Here is a 14,128-nt window from a genome sequence, read left to right as displayed (position 1 = left end):
AGTTACAGGTGTTATGAATGTGCTAATGCGACTAACACTCCGAAGGTGGCCAACATGTAGTGTATGACAAACAAGTTCTAGATTACTGTGTACTAAGACTGTGACTGACTGACAAACTAATCCTAGACTCTTTTGTCTTGCTTAATGCACCTTATATATGACACAAGTTAAAATGTAGACCATTTATTGCCCTGAAGTACAAAAAATATGGTATATTGTTTTGGGTAAATTATAAAATACCATCACCATAGAGGGTTTCTACCAATACACGTATCTGCACAAAGACATTTTATCTCAATTTCAAAGTTTCAAGTAGAAAAAATGCTCCAAGTCAACTTTAAAAAGTGTCAACTGTGTTTGAAATGTGAGAAACAAAAGCTGCACTTATGTAACAAGATCCACCATCACAGAAAGAAAAGCATCTTCAGCAACTTAGACGACAACTTCTGTCAGCTTTCTGCACAGACTCATCAATGAGCCAACACAAAGCCCCAAAACACACAAAGTCTGAGTGTGCATGCGAATCACACCTCAGTAATTGTAAATCACACACTCTGCTTAATCACCCTTGATGACACAGACGAACACATGCAGACACACATATTGAGTCTATTAAATTACCCCCTGATTATCCCTGATCTTCACTCACGGCACACTGCTTCATACACACACACACGACCACCAGTGTTTCCATGACGATCTCAATCATTTCCTCGTGCAAACCCCGGATGTCGCAGCCAGAGAGGAAATTTCCTGCCTAAATTGTCATCCATTCTGTCTCTTCATCAGGGATTCCAGGCGCTGCTTTAGTCAGTTTTGAAAAAAGGAAGAAAAACAAAAAAAAAAAAACAATTATAGGAGTAGAACCAACATGGAGAAAACCAACAATGGTGGTGTTGAAGGGGCAAGAGGGAAAAGTCAAAACCATCCTTTTTCTTGCCCCATTGGGCCTCACCGTGCTCCGTCCTCAGAGACGCCGGCTTTTGAATGGATGCTTTCTGACACAAAACGAGGAACCAAAACAGGAACCAAACAGAACAAACAGGAGAGGAGCTGGGGCGTTGCAGTGAGGGGGGCGAGTTTCCTAGGTTTGGATGAAGGTACTGATAGGTAGATGACGTGAAATATGGATGCCAGTAAAGACCAATGTATGTTTATATCTTTTGAAAGCAAAAGAAATTAAATTAAACAGGGCCATGAGAATATGGCTCATGCAAAAAGCTGAATGCAAATCTTCATACAGACATAAACACCAGGAGGTTCCACAGGCACCTCTTTTCTTTCAAACTCCCAGCTCTTTTGGCACCCAGCTTTTGCACACCTACACCTATTTGCACACAAATAGCAACACACAGCTCAATTACTACTCCCTCAATTTGCCTTAATAACCCCTCAGTCTGGAGTGGCATGCAAATAAAGCTTCATGCCCCAAACAGAGTTTTGTATTCATCAGTTCACCCCACAGAACAGCCATTCCTCTGGCTATAGGCTGCATATCTACACCCTGTTTCAGCACACACACAGACTTTTACCAACATACCCCACTGTGACAAAGACACCGCAGGAATGTGTGGCCTGTGAGGAAGTAAGCTCCAGCCACCAGTTATGCTCAACCACTTTAGCTGTACGGCAGTAAAGATGCAGTCATAAAAACACGCTGGAAGGAAACCCAGTGAAGCTTATGGAACCAAAAGTTGAGTTTGGCATGGAGTTCCCAGACCTGAGCAAATTCAGAAATGATTGCAGCACAAAAGCTCCAGTGTTTCAACTCAAACAACTAAAGCAAGGAGAAACCTAAGAAATATTCTTTTTTCTTGCTATGGAAGCTGAAAACAGCATGCCATACCTTTTTTTTCTACAGTGTTCTCGTGATGAGTTCCACTATCTCATTATCATGAGAATATGAGTTTTATTTTTTCATGATAAGGTAGCAGTGAATCTCGTAATCCCGTAATTACAAGATCTCGCGATATCGAGATCTACTATCTTGTTATCATGAGACAACGAATGTTGTTTTTTCATGACAACGTGATATTTCTCTACAGTCTCATTATCACAAGAAAACAAAATTAGTTTTCTCGTGATAATGAGACAGTAGATCTCGATATCGCGAGATCTTGTGATTACGGGTTCCACAATCACGTTATCACAAGAAAACAAAATCTGTTTTCTTGTGATAATGAGATAGTGGCTCCCATTATCACGAGAAAACAAACTGTTTCTCATGATAATGGGATCCACTATCTCATTATCACAAGAAAACTAAATTCGTTTTCTCGTTACAACATGATAATGAAGAACATACTGGCGTTTCTCGCTCCCTTTCCCTTACTGAGACACAAGACTATGAGTCAGTTTTAAGTCTCTTTATTTTGTGGTTAATAGTAGCCATAACCAAGACCTTAAACAACGACAGAAAAAAATCCTGGCCACTTTCTCATTGCCATTTTCGGCTATATCGTTTTCAAAAGGCATTTTTTCCTGTTTGGTTGGGTCATTGTTTAGACAAAAAGACAAATAGCGCCACTAAGTTTAATAAAGAGCAAACTGTTTAAATTAGCCTTTATAAAAGACACTAGCTTACAACGTTTGAGCTCAATTAACTTGCTCAATAAATGCCAGCAATACTTGAAACATCAAGAAAAAATGTGCACAAACATTAGACCAACAACTAATTAAAGAAAAATTCACCAGACAAGATCATAGGATGAACAAACAGGCATTTTCTTTTATTGAAATCTCTAAGCAGAATTAAGAGGTGGAGAGTAAACAAGCAAAAATGAATGCTAGAGAAAGATAAAACTTTAAACGTTGCTAAATTAAATAGATATACCTGCCTCATGAGTATTGCATTTCAAAGCATAGAAGCTGCTGCTATATATGATATTTAAGCGAAGCCTTAAACAAAAGCAGATTTGTGTCAAAACTAAATTAAAACCTTCAAAAATGAAGTAAAAAACCTGACATGGAAGGAGAAAAAGTCAAGAAAACTGCTAACAACATTTTATAAGGTGATACTTTATTTGAAAGCCTCATTCCAGAAGTTTATGAAAATATGTTCTCTGCTACTGTAGCATCATGTATGTGATTATTCATGGTCTCATGATGGCCTCCAGGAGGGGAAGATCATTGGAAATGCACGCTCCCTGTTATATAAGTTCTATGAACTGAAAGAGGTGAGAATAACTGCATTTCTTTGAAGCTCAAAAACCTGCAGTTAGACTTTAAATATGATCGTAGGTGAAACGTCTGAGTTGATCAAACTGCATAAACTGAGCTCCAGCCTCCCACTGGTTCTACAATTAAAGAGGCCGTCCTGTACAGACGAGCATATCGATTCAAATTCTGCTTGTTTTTAGACCATCTAGACTTAACATAACTCCTATAGAGTTCATGTATTTAAAAAAAGGAGAAAAATAGATCTGACACCTGGCTTGTTTCCTGAGGAGTTTTGGACGGCTGACAAACTTGGAAAGGAGTTCTCATTTTTATTAAAGTTTTTTATTTTTTGTCCTCTGAGGATGTGAAGCAACAGCTGAACATCTGGTTGGGAAGCACATTTGCATGCCTTTCATTTGCCTTTTACGCTCATTAAAACAGGTTGTATAAAGAAATAAATAAACTGCAGGCTTCAAAGTTCACGTGAAGTTTATGAAACCAAAAGCCAACATCCTTTTTATGTAAATACTGCCTAACATTTCCTGCTCCGTTGCAACAGTTCTGACATGTGAAAAGTGTATTATTTGACTGACTGCGGAGCTGCCATCGAGATGATGTTCCAGATTTCTTATCTTCTGAGGCTCGGAATGGGCAGGGATGATAAAAAATAGCTTTTTGCAGCCAGCCGTGTCCAAATAAAACAGCGTTTAATGCAAATCTGTGGTGATCCATCACCCGACGGTGGAGCTTACTCACTGCTCACCAGTCAGCCTCCACACACAGGCGCACATGCACACACACAAAGCTGCTGACTGGAGTGGGTTCAGTAGTTTAATGAACATTATTGATGGAGAGGCCACGGCAGTACTTGCATAATTAGTGCAATGTCTCACACCTACATGTCTTCAGCTTCATTAATTCAATGCAGGCTTTGACCGGGATGTATGGAAACTTGTGCACACACATATGTGCACGGGCGCATTCATATGTCCTAATCCGGAGCTTCGACACTCGGTCTGTGCTGCATTATGTATTGAATTTGCCTCCCCGCTGCTGCACGAGTCCTGCTTGGTTGTCAGGCGTGCGTCTGTGTGTGCACGCTCTGCCAAATATATTTCCAGTCTTCTTCTGCGCGGCTGAGCGCAGGGAGCTGATTGGATCCAGAGCCCGGCTGTTGATACTGATCAACAAAAGCAGCTGAGTGAGAAACTGCCATCAGCCCTTCCCTCCCTCCGTCTCTGCATCCCCCTCTCGCTCAATTCATCTCCATCACTAAGTCTTCCCCCTCTCTTCTCCGCTGCTCCCTTCCCTCTTAAATGGGGCGATTTGTGGTCGGGTGACTCATTTCTAAGCAAATCTGAACCGCGGATAAGATGGGGAGGTGGTGAGGAGAGGGGTGTTTCGGTTAAAGGGGCCCAAGAGAGAGGGAAAAAAAAGGAAAGAAACAAATGCTGGCTCGGGAGCTTTACTCATTTGAGATGGACACTTTTTTCTGCAGTAAGAAAGATGAGAGGAGAGGGGGAAGAAAGGGAGAAAATGAAAGGATTCAACTGGAGAAAAAAGGGAAAATTGGGACATGTGGGCAAGATTAAGGGCACGGCTCTTTTAGCCCTGATTGCCCCCCCCCACCTCCTGATGAGCAGGAGTATGAAAGCAATTACTGACATCAAGACAGCAGTGGCATCATCCACCTCGGCTCAGACTCTCTGGAACTAATTTAAAGCCGTTTCACAACAAATAGATCAAGAAAAGTTCTGTAAGGCAACTTTTTCTTATTTAGAGTGAACTTGCAGTCACACAGCTAACCCAAAAATGGCTGTTCAGTTCACGGACATGTAGGGATCACGCAGACATGAACACCTACGCAATCAGCTGAACATCCATCAGTTTCGTCAGGACTGGATCTTTTTGATGTAATCAAGGTGCAACAGTTTCAGTTCCTCCTTGAGGCTGGTTTAAAACCTAAAACACACAAACATTGTGACTCCAAGCTTCTCTTGGAGGTTAATTGTTATCAGTTTTATGACTATTTTTTACTCAAGACCAAAATTGTGCTCAAACACAGCTGTGCTCTTGATTAACATGTTATCATCAAACTGTCAGTTTTGGAGCAGATTTATTGTCCACGGCGAGAATTCATTTTATTTAAACAGTTTAAGACTGTGGAGCATTCAGCACAACACAGACCACTAAATACACCGCTAGCTAACCACTGACCACTAATTGTGTGTATTGGAAGGAATCTAGCGATGCGATACATATCACGATATGATATGTATCATGATATGTCCCAAGACTGTACCTGAACAATTTTTATCATTTTTTAAGAGTACGACATAAAAAAACTCAACCTGAATATTGATGTATTGTAGCAAAATGGTAAAATTAATTTTAACTCACAATGCAATATGTGTCAATATATATCCCAAGACTGTATGTGGACAATTTTCAACTCTTTTTTTTAAGTATGACTTCATAAAACTACCTGAATGTTAATACATTGTAATAAAATGGTAAAATTCATGTTATCGTATGATCAATACGTTATGCACTGCAACTGTATCTCATATACAACTTGGTATCATCAAAGCAAATTCAAGGTGTTTTTTTCTTTTGGTAAATTAAGAAATATTTGTTATAAAGGTAAGTGTGATTTCCAGAATAAAATATTTATCAACATAAGAAAAAAACAGTGGAAAACAAAAGTAAGATGCTGAAGGACGCCCATAATATATTAATTAAATACCGCCATGTCAGCATTTAAATCGATACAAGTATCGTGATATATCACCAAATCGATCTTTTCCCACACCCCTAACTAATTACATGTTGAGTGCTGTTCTCCTTCACAGCCTTTTATATGCTTTAAACTTGAGGCTCAAGCTTTTAGACGTGTTCAGGAACAGGATTTAGTCTATGGTGTTCACACTGGACCAGCAGGGAAGGGCTTCTTCTACCAGCTTAGTGGCCTTGTGGTAGACTGTCTGTCCTGAGACTGGAAGGTCAAACCAAAGACTCTAAAAATGGGACACAGTGCCTCCCTGCTGAACACTCAGCATCACGGTGTTGGACTGGGGGGGTTAAACCACTAAATGGTTCCTGGGGGCAGATGTGTCTGTAGCTCACCGCAGTTAACAGGACTTGAACTTTTCTTTATTTTTGTACTCTTTTCTAGCACATGTCCGCCACCCACAAGTGGAAGAAGCTTGGTGAGAAATGTCAAAGCAAATCGTCCAAATTCCTCCAGGATTTTTTTGGCAGTTCTGTTCAGATATATGCAACAATTTGTGTCATTTTTCTGGCCAGGCACAAACCAAGATTATTAATTTATTCTTCATGATCAAAGTTTTGAACAGTTCTCTGAATTAAAGGGGGACGCCATCTGAGTCTCTGATTGGCCAAAGTTTGACCTGGTTTAACTTGCACGGTCAATAGCGGCATGTTTTGTACGCACAGCGTAAAAACACCTGCTGAAAATTGCTAGGCGGTGTGTGATGGTGAGAGCTTGAATCCAGAAGTCAGAAATGTGTGTTTATGTTGGAAGTGTCCACTTGAACATGCGATGTGGAGGAATTTATAATATTTTAAACCATTTAGATGTCAAACTTTAGAGGAAAAGACTTTCCAGAATATGGAGAAAGTTGGAAATTGGAAGCCAGAAATCATTACAAGTTAATTTCTTTAGAATCATTTGCAGTATTTGGTGTTAATTTTTTTTTAAAAAACCTATAACGTCTTTTACATATGAAATCAATTTCCAGTTTACTAAAAAACAATCAAACATGACAACATGTCATCTGATTGGCTTTTAGTGGCACCATTTGTTCATAGTTTTCCCAGAAATCCCAGATGTTTAATGGGCGTTTCCTCTAGTCAAGGCATGCATCCGTCTCTCCGACTGCTTGTTGTGCTTTCATGCAAAATGATGCATCTCTCCTGCTGTAGGTGGAGAATTGCACCGGAAGACATCATTTCCAGTCCCATTTACAAAGTTCTGCTTGATGACCACTCCTGCATCCCGGAGTTGAAACAGCTGTCAGTTATAAATATAACTCATAACACTTGAAGAAACAAATCCGTTGCCATCTAAAGCCTCCCTCAAACATCTAACCCGACACCCTTCAGTGCTCCTCCCGGTTAACCTCCCCACCCGCTGTCCATTCCTCTGCATTGATCAGTTCACAGTGGATTAGCTTTAGATTGCGATAGCAGTCTGACCCTGAACATGTACTGCTGGCTAATTAAAAGGCAGCGTGCCGGTCTGCGGGATTAGCATCCTGAGCTTCTCCATTAGCAGACACATGCTAATAAGAGCAGCATGGAGGCGTCACAGCAGACGGGAACTCTCATAGTGGGAGAAATGAGAAATGTGACTAAGTCTGTGGAGTTAAAGACCTTCTGTAGCTGGATGTGTCAGCTAACTCGTGAATGCTGCCGTGTTTACTGTGTGTGTGTGGAAAAGCAAATTGCTGTTAAAAAGAAAGGCGAAGAAGAAAGAGGCAAAGTTTGGCTCAGGGTCTCTGACACCGAAATGGAAAGTAGTAGCAGAAGCACAGAGGTAATCATGAGGCGCTCCCTCGCCAAGCCTCAGCTACGCGGAACACAACGAACCACTGACCCTGCAGCTCCGGTGAAGAATGAGCCTGTGCATGAGTCCAATGCCAAATGTGAGCGCAGCAAAGCAGATCTGCGTGCAAAAGCAGGATCGGCACGGGGCTGTGGATGTAAAACACAGCATGTGGGTTCAGAAGGGAAGCATATTCGCAGATGTACGAGTGGCTTGATTATATAAAGGTGTTTGTAGATGTACAGCAGCAGTGAACTATTACATCTAATGATGCTAACTGCAGGGGGAGTCAGATTCAGAAAACCACTGAAAAAGGAAAAGGAAGAACAGACCAGCCTAGTTAAGTTGGGTACAGTAAGCTTGATACTTCATGCAAGCTCTTAAACCATTTTAAAGTAAAAACACTAAATCTATTCCTCTGACGATACCTTATGTGGCAGTTTGGAGGCCAAACTAAATGAAAAAGTAGCTACAGTCAAAATTCTTTAATAACTGCGGATTTTGCGACCAGTTAAAAGCAGAAAACAAATGTTGGATTTCTTGGATGCTTCCTCTGGTGCTGGAAGTCCGGTATGTATCATTTAGAAGATACTGCAGCAGGAAAATACAATAAAATATTAACAAGCGTGTTTTCTTCAGTCCAAAAATCACCAGACCACCCGAATTTTGCTGAATCTTTCCTCGACTGCTGAGCCGTTTATGGTGGCAGATGGTCTGTCAATCTTCCACGGAGCTTGCAGGACCAGAACGTTTCCATAGTAACCTAGGATTTTGAGAGGATCTATAATGTTTTTCTTTCCTATTGTGGTTTTTTTCCACAGATTTTGGAGAGAAAGTTTGGGGATGAGCGTGTGCAGTTTTGCTGCATTACATTTCATTCACTAGTAATAGTAGATGTTTGAGGCTGAAGCTCATTGAATGAATAAAGAAACATGGAACCTTCGGACTTCCTGTCACAAGCTGCTGCAGTTCTGAAGGATGCAAAGGGTGGAGGAGGAAAAAGAGCGACATGCCTTCACTAATAAATAAATCATAGTGACTTAATCAAAATAAACACCTTGAAAAAGATTCTTTTATTTTTTGTCTTGCAAGTAAATTAATCTTATTAAAAAAGTTTTTCAATAGCAAAATATTAATTAAGAAAATATGTTTTAGTCACAAGATTTTATTTCTTTAATTCTCGGTAAGACCATTTTTCTTACCACATGGGCAGACTTTTTTTTTCGTTTTTTAAAGACTTTTTTTTACGTATTTCTAGTGGAGGACCTTTTTTTTGCAGTATCCAGTGCTGATATGTGGAAAGTTTTGGACGCGTTTTTGTCTCTGAACTTCAGAATTGGATGTCGGTCGCATCGGTTAAAACTCAAACTCCATCTTGAGTTTGAAAGAGTGGAAGAACGGTAAACACTGTCTATGCTCATGTATGATTACCCACAGTTTGTCGTGGAAAACAAGTTTTGTTGCATTTCTAATAAGAGTAACAGGAAAACTCTCCATATGTCCACCAGGTTTTGGTTTTTCCAACAGAAGCGATGCGAAAACTTGACCTTAACAGGCCTTTTTTCCTTCTGAAGTTTTTCTTTTTTCACCTTTAAAAAGTCTACTATTTGTTTTTAAATATGTGTACGACTTTCAACTAAATGGAGGGGTCTCGCTTCTACCTTCCTCTAGTTACCCAAAATTCTCCTTTCATTTTATTCAAATTAAATAAAATTTATTCAAATCAAATACAAGTGAAATCCTGACTCTCAGGATCAGATTATGACCTTCAAACACTTTCCAAAAATTTGTTTTTTGTGAATTTAATGTTATTTTTGAAGGCTGTGATTCTAAATCTAGATTTGAGGCTAGATTTGAGGCTATTCTTTTATGAGCGCAAATATGAAAATTTGATTTTTTTAAAACACTGTAAAAAAAGAAATAAAATTACATTTCAAAATAATGATCGCTGCAGTTGATTTCACACAAACTCGAACGATGGAAAGATTGACAAAAAACAGATTAGTGGTTGAAATCTTAAACACTAAAACCACAAGTATGTTAAGCTTTTTTATCAGCCTTTTAGCTGGAAATGTGCAACCATAACTACACTGAATAAATGAACATCGAGCTTCTAAAAAAAAAACAACAAAAACCTCTAGTTGCCTCTTTGGTTCAGATCAATAAGATGGTTTAAAGTTAAAAAGAGAAAATATATTTAAACTAGTTCCTTTGATGTGATGCTGAACAGCATATATGAGTGAAATGCCGTCATTGAGGAACACAAAGATGAAGCTGGTCACGAATCATTTAAAATTTCCAATCAAGCCTTCTACACTTCTAAAGAAAGAATTCCATTCCTGACATTGTGTTACATTGTGATAAGTTATGAATGGAGGTTAACACAATATTTCAAGCTAAATTAGATATTATATTCAAAACCACATAGTGAAAAGTCTGAAAGGAGAAATAAATCTGTGATCAATGACTATTTTTACAAACACTTTTTAAGTGAAAGTAGAGTTTGAATGGGGTGAAAAAAAGCAGCGTATAAAATGACAGGTTTGTGTTCTATGTCGATGATTTCATGTTATTTCGTATAAAGAAGAGCAGAGCCACGCAGAGCAAATCATCTACTTTTGAGATATTATTAGAGCCGCTAAACTTACAGCATGTATCAAGAAAATGAATCCAGTATTAAATTATCCATCTTTATACTTCGGGTGTTTCACTTTTATTGGATTCCTGTTAAATCTTGGATATAAACCGGGACAACCAAATGCTAAAAAACATAGTAGCCCCAATGGGAGAACTTAGATCCCTGGTAATTGGAGTAAAGCTGAAGCTTCATCACATGATTTCCAAACCATGTTCTGATTGGATCTGACGACCCCTGAGGCGGAGAAACTTCCTGTGTGAAGTAAAGGAACTTTCCCTCTTCTCACAAAAAAAAGCAGAAATGAGGAGGATGCCACGAAGAGGAGCACCACTTTCAGTGAGATCCTGGAACTCCTCGTGGCGCGGCCGATGGGACCACAGACTGATTCAATGGGTTTCTAATAGAAGCAACATTGCTCTCAAGCAGCATCCTCTTCAGTGCTCAGAAGAGATCAACAAGAGCTTTAAGCCTTTGTTAATAAAGCAAAAGACTGCAATCAATTATAGATGAATGAACACTTAGCTTAACTGATGATTTCTGCGATGTAATATAGAAAATAAACAACTTTGAATGTAAACAACATCTATGGGAAAAAAGACACGCTAATCAACCCTCACTGTTACTAGACCGCAACTATGCTACTGCTGTTGTGCATTTGGTGATACAACATGTGAAAATCCTCTACTCTCTTCATTCAGAAGACGACACGCTCCAGTCTAATTTGTCTGCATGTGCTTCAGTCTGAGATAAGCTGCAACCCAGAAGCCCATTTGGAGGGCTCTTATCTTCATGACAGATGCCCCCCCTGCGTGGCCAAGGCTCCAGCCGTCACACCGCCGGGTCAACGGTGGATAACCAACACGCTGGAGCTGCGTTTGTATATATTGTTAGAAAAAAAGTGATTGAAGTTCTAATTTTATACATATGTTTTAGGTGAGGGTCCTCTAATAGATGTTATTTTTTTCTCTCTCTGAAGAGGTTTGGATTTAAGGAACCAGAACTAGCATGAGATTATGAACTAACAAGGCAACCAGTGTTTCACAACACAAAACATATTTTTATATCATTTTGAGAAAACTGCACTTTTTTTTTCCAGCAAAGATCACACAAAAAGGCTGCAACAAATTAGGAGAACCCCAGTGGGATTTCTTAAGCCTTCTCTGTTGAGGCAGACACCCTCCCAACCTTTATAAACATGAAACTAAAAGAATTCTAGTCAAGGGCAGCATCCTCTACACAGTTCTGCGGGGATACTCCAAGGCACTCCCAGCCCAGCCAACAGACAGTCCCCTCCAGTGCATTTTGGGTGTTTCCCAGGGTCTCCTCTCAGTGATTAGAACACCTCCCACGGGAGGAAATGAGGAGGCCCCTGAAGGGATGAGCAAGCTCTCATCCAATAGTTGGAGCCCATCCTCCTATCTCCATTCTTGAAATAAAGGACCATCACCCCAGTTTTCCGGTCCCCAACATCTAGAGACATTACCATCCACTAAATAGATTTCTGAGCACCTTAGTGACTGACGTGTCTTCCGCCTCTTCTTTCAGCAGGTAGAAGACTTCTTTTAACCTCCCAACAGCATCCTCAGTGGAGGTCAACAGTGTAAGTGGAAAACATGGCTCAAGGTCATGTCACGCTGCCACTACGTACATTTTGCGCACGTTCCAGGTATGCAACTTTGGTCTTTCGGGATACATGCGTGATAGACATAATTCATAAGTATTTTACGCGTCCCTCATTCATTGATGTGCGCTGATGAAGAAGAATGAATATGCTACACAAAGATCAGATAAACCCCCAAGTCATTGAATTTCTTCACTTTGATGATCAGAGCACTGGGCAGCAACCGCCACAGACCCTCGTGAGGCTTTGTTTTAATTAAAGAGAGGGGCGCCCTGGTGGAACCCAGAGCTGGAGAGATCTGTGAGAAGGACCCGGTGAACATTCAGACTCACTTTCTGTGCGGGACCACACACTGCCTCCCACCGAGATTGAGGAACCATGTATGGTTCTCACATAAGTCACGCACAATTGCTTAAGATTGGCCAATGAGTTGCATATGAACTACGTAGGAACTATGCATAAATTTAGGTTAAAACGAAATTTGCGTAAAGAGACGTTAGCCGTGAATCTTGACGGACATCAGTGCACATCGACAAATGAGGAACGGAAGAAAAATTACGCATATCCTGCATGCATTACGAAGGACCAACATTCACAGGAATCACTGATAAATTGCATATAAACAGCGCAATAATCATGCGCGGTTCATGCATGACTCGCTTATTATATGGGGGATGGAAAGATGGTCCCATTTATTGTCACATATTAAAACAAAGCATCACAAAGGGGGGCTGTCCATGGTGCTGACGCAATGTGATTCTGCCCAGTGCTCTGACTGTCAAAGTGTGAATGTTTATTTGTACGTCTTCTGTAGTTTTAATGTTCATTCCTGATCCATCTGTGAACACTTCACATTTAAAGACCACAACTTTTCCCATGTATATCCAGGTATGACCAATTTTCTTACCTGGAACATGCACAGAATGACACTGCCTTCACTCAGACTCATCGTCTCCAGTCTCCCTCAGGACGTGGCTACAGCCCTCCTGAATGGGACAGCTGATGACCCTTTTCATCACTTTTGTTGAAAACCGATGTAAATAACACAAAATGAATAAAAGAAAAAAAAAAAGCAAATCTCATTTTGCTGTCTGTCCAGAATAATATGTCAATTTTCAGATCTGTTTGACCGTCGCTTCACTTTTCGATTGCATTTTGAGTAGTTTTTGTTTTGCTGCCTCTTTAATTGGGAAACTTTGTTTTGTTGTTTTAAAATGCTGTTTACTGAAAATGGTACGTCAACTTTTCCATCTGAGTTTTTCTCCTTTTCTTAAACCAGATCTGCAAAAACAATTAACCTGACGTTTCCTGGAGACATTGATGGCTGATGAGCGCACGCGGACATCCTGCTGGATTCCCCCGACGGCGCCGCTTGTTTTTGTTGTTTTCTAGAGAACAAACTCCACTTAAACTAGTGAATCTGCAAAATATAAGTCAAGACAGCCCGGAAACGAACAATAATGATGCGGTTACAACAATGAAACAGCATGTCTTTCTAAATTTTAAAAATGTGAATAAATAAATAACATGGTATTAAAAGATCTGTTGGGAAAATCTCCCCGGAGACAAAGCAAAGCAAACAAAGTGGATTTTTTTTAAACACATTTATCTTGCTAGTCTGCAATAGAAGTTTGCTTACAGCATAAATAACCCAAAGCATAAACCAGAATTTAATTTAAGCGTACACATGCTAGAGTTCATCACTGTGATGTTCAGCAGGACGGCGTGTTGTTCCACCAGATGCTACCGTTTTATGGCTGCCGACCCAGAGCGGAGGAGAGGGAATCAGCTCATCAAAACATGAAGATTAAATGAGAATTTTGTCGCGCAGCAATTTACAGCTCGTTACCACAGAACCGGAGGAAGTTCTGCAGATGTGCACGTCTGCGTGTGCATGAGAGAGACTCAGTTCAGACTAGTTTACACCTCTGTGGAAACATGCGCCCCACATGAGGTCCTCGTGTGTTTCTGACATCACAAAAGTGCTTTGTGGTTTGGACTTTTGTTTTTTGCTCTGCTGGATGTTAGCATCGCTTTGGCTCACGGCACAAAGGTTGCTTGTTTGAATCTTGGCTGGAAGCAGCAGCAGCAGCAGCTATGAATAATCATGCAGAGTTGATTTTCTCAGTTTGGCCCTCGGATG

The 14,128-nt window shown here is 40.2% G+C and overlaps 1 protein-coding gene and 1 long non-coding RNA gene across 3 annotated transcripts in view; one reads left to right on the top strand and one right to left on the bottom strand.

Annotated features, from left to right (window-relative positions):
• pvrl2l (PVR cell adhesion molecule related 2 like) overlaps positions 1-14,128 on the bottom strand; it is a gene marked incomplete in the record, with an annotated part of 338,435 nt that overhangs the window by 151,560 nt on the left and 172,747 nt on the right.
• On the top strand, positions 10,597-13,526 carry LOC112160011. Of its 2 annotated transcripts, XR_002921575.2 has the most exons (4): positions 10,597-11,022; positions 11,105-11,262; positions 11,910-11,964; positions 13,265-13,526. It is a non-coding gene; the product is annotated as an uncharacterized LOC112160011 (long non-coding RNA). The 2 variants fall into 2 exon arrangements; XR_002921574.2 differs by having other exon boundaries at positions 10,597-11,262.

Source organism: Oryzias melastigma, linkage group LG11 (assembly GCF_002922805.2).
Source record: "Oryzias melastigma strain HK-1 linkage group LG11, ASM292280v2, whole genome shotgun sequence".
Taxonomy (NCBI): Eukaryota; Metazoa; Chordata; class Actinopteri; order Beloniformes; family Adrianichthyidae; genus Oryzias; species Oryzias melastigma.
The sequence above is the reverse complement of the archived record's forward strand: the minus strand, read 5'-3'. Positions and strand labels throughout refer to the sequence as shown.